Below are 3,686 nucleotides of genomic sequence, written 5' to 3' on the forward strand. Positions count from 1 at the left end.
ACTAAGAACATTTTATATGATTAATAAATTAGTATAATAATCAGTTGGTTTATACGTGATGCTATTGGATCATTCCTGACTAGGCGTGAGATGATGAACCCAAAATTTGATTTAAGCCCCAATATTTTGATGCAGAGCTACATAAATAAATCAGATTATACAACGACGTGCCTTAACATCCCAGTAAACTCCATCTGAACCAAGGTGTGAATGAGTCTCCGATGAGTTTGCATTTCAGCTATGTATGCATCAATCAGCGACTGCGTCACCGGCCCTTATTAAAAAACACATCCTGTTCTCAGGCTGTGCGCTGCTAAAATTGGGTTACCATGGTAACCTCCATGTGACCCCCGCACGCTAGACAGATGGGGGAAAGCTGGTGCTTCAGTCAATAATGTATTTAGGCCTGGAGATAGCAAAGGCAAGGGATTAATGCATTTAGACAGGGCAGGACAAAGCATCTGTGTATGCTACAGCAGCAATTTTTTTTTCTTCAAATTTATATTCCCAATTATATTTTGAGCAAAAATGTTTTCATCTAAAATGTCTTAATGGAAAAGGTTGGACGCACCCTGCACTACTGAGCCCATGAACATGGCTTTATGTAATTCAGGATTATCCTAGGGACCCTATTACATGTTTTATATTTAATATTCTGGTTTAGGTTTCATAGTCAGGGATAATATATCTGTTCTGCAGGAAGATTGATAAAATGGTAATTAAAAATTAATTGAGATGATTAATCTAATGTCTCCTTTGTGGCAGACTAAGCAGGTCTCTTTTATTTACTATGCCTGGCAAAGAAAACTTCCTATTCCTCTCCTAAGCCAAATCTTTTTTAATATTTCTGTCTTTCAGGCTCCTTTTCCCATTTGTTACGTCATTCTAGCACTAAGAGACTGAGGGTGACAACACTGTTCTGAATTCAGGAGCAGTGCAACAGCAGTGTCACCTTGCCACAAGAAGATGAATATATATAATTAAAAGGACTGCTGATCTTAAGGGATGAATATGCTTTTATACAAAATTGCTGTCCTACTATCGACATTTGATATATTACTTTACTAACATCCCCTGGTACCCCTTGCAGGGTCAGTAGGGAAGGCAAAGCATTGCAGGGAATAGAATGAGACAATAGTCTAAATAGCATTCACTATAAGACAGCCTGAGAGCCTCTGATCACATCTGCCTCCTAAACACTGACTGCATATACTGATAATATAAGAATTAGCAAAGAATGTATATGCTACTACAGGCTGACCAGCAGGAACATAGCATTAGGCTTAGCTGTATGAACTGTTTATATTAGAATTTGGCATCACATCAACTGCCTAATGAGCCTGTATCTTTAATTTATTGTTGATTTATCTGCTTAAGGTCAACTAACTTGGCAGTGTCATTTTTTTGCAATCTACATCGATAAAATATATGGGAATACGTTAATATGTACCTTGATTTATTTCAATATTATCATTAAAGAATGTTCTTAATTATGAGTGTGCAATAGGTAAAAGTGAGGCTGATGACTGCATAATTGATTCTACTATACTTTGCAGAGCAGGAAGTTTTCAGTGTTGGGATCAAAATATTTGATTTATTTGTTTTGATTTTTTTTTGGTAGCTTTTAAATTCATATTATATAAAAAATATATTATTTAATTTTTTATTATATATAAGTCATCATTGTTTTACAAAACAGCAGTTATTACTATATATATATATATATATATATATATATCGCCAACATATTACATAGCGCTGCACATTAAATAGGGGTTGTAAATGACAACCTGTCTGAAGAAGTTAGGGACCCTGGGCATTTGCCTTTCTCCTTAAAATGGCTCTGCTCATGTCCACCCTTCCATCTCCACTGTGTTCTCTGGTGACTTTATGGTCAGCAGCAGTTACGTATTTATATTTTGCTTGCTTTTTATTCCAACTTTTGTTTATCACCACATTTTCTACTTTATATAAAAGTAAAAAATGCATGCGCATTGAGGATCAGCACCTTTTTTTACATATACAGGAAGAAACTTCATCCGATATCAAGACTGCGTAGTGGGACATCTAGTGACATAGGCAGAAGTAGAAGACGAAGGAGATGGCAGAGCCCAGTAGTTCCTCTTGGTCAAAGAAAAAATCCAGTACGGGGCCAAATTGAATCTGATTGTGGAGGGAATAGTGGCTCTGTGGAAGCAAAAATAAATGTAACTTTTTATGTTACGTTTTTAAGTTAATTTTAATGAAAGATTCCCTTTAAGTGACAATTGCAAGAGTGTCTACCTCTGTTAAATAAACAAAATAAAAGTTATGGTGACCACATCTAAACACTTTTAGATATTTTCCTCTAAAGTCACTTTGATAAACAATAGTACAGCAACATTATGAATAGTATTTTTTATATATTTACCAGTTTATATTTTAGGTTTATTGCTCCGATAAACTATTTTGAGTTGTATTTTATATTTATGTAAGTATATTAGCTCTCTATAAATCAGAACTCTCATGATAATTTTATAAGTATACCTTTATAGTTTATTAAAGTTATTGGATTGTATTATATAGTCAATAAGCATTATGCAGTACAAAGCAGTCAGAGAAATCATGAAACAGAAAGTTATTTTATGTAAGCAAAATAATAACTGTACTACTCTGACCTTAGACACAGACAAAATTAAAGGTGGTAGTGAGTTTAAAATGGAGCATTTTATTTTAACATGAAAACCAAATACATGCATGGTTACTTGTCATAAAATTGTCTTAATTGACAATTGTCATAATTCTATCCAACAAGTCTTGTGATTCAGACACTCCTGCAAAATACCATAGCCAGGTCATTTACAACAGTTTTTCTACTGCATCTGATTGGATAATCATAAGCATTATCCGAATGAAGTGTTTAGTGTTGCCTCTTTAGCTCCTTCAGGATTGCAAGTTCCTACTGTTGAATGAATGAAATGGAGTAAATCTAGTTTATATAGCAGTCCTTCCAACTCCCAGGGAATTACAGGGAGCTAATGCAAAGACAGATTCAGATATTTTTTAATACTTGCATATATATTATTATGCTTAAAGTGGACCATGCATTAGGTTAAGCTCAATGATATATTTAAAGAATTCTATCCAAGTAACATTTTCTTCCAATTGAAGACTTTAGATTTTACCTTTGTCCATCATAAATTGTATTACATATAAATCTGTTGCCATTGCCTAATGCCATCTTTGCATTTTGTAAACGATTCACTTCTGTAGGATGCACAAAGGCACAGTCTAGATATATAAACAAAATACACTCAATATCAATTAGGTGTGATAAAACATGGTATTTATATTGTCATATGTCCTCTAAAATGTATGCATTTCCTAGGCACAACAAACCATTTATGGTCAGAACTAAAAAATAATGGCCTTCCAATTCTTCCATGTTATGCCCCCAGGAGATGCTGCCACAATCAATGTGCCCCTGCTACTGCCAGGGAGAACAGGGAAAAGCATCCCATACACTAAAAGTAAGGGGAAGTGTTAGCTTGGGGGCATAAGATGCTGTCATTAGGACACCATTATTTTCAAATTCCTCAAATAGAATGTCCTGGGGATTGTTGCTGACATGTTTGCTGTTCCCAGCACGAAACAATTGTTAAACCCTATTTAAAGCTGTTTGAGAAAAAAATATTATTAATAATATA

Source organism: Pyxicephalus adspersus, chromosome 3 (assembly GCF_032062135.1).
Source record: "Pyxicephalus adspersus chromosome 3, UCB_Pads_2.0, whole genome shotgun sequence".
NCBI classification, from domain to species: Eukaryota; Metazoa; Chordata; class Amphibia; order Anura; family Pyxicephalidae; genus Pyxicephalus; species Pyxicephalus adspersus.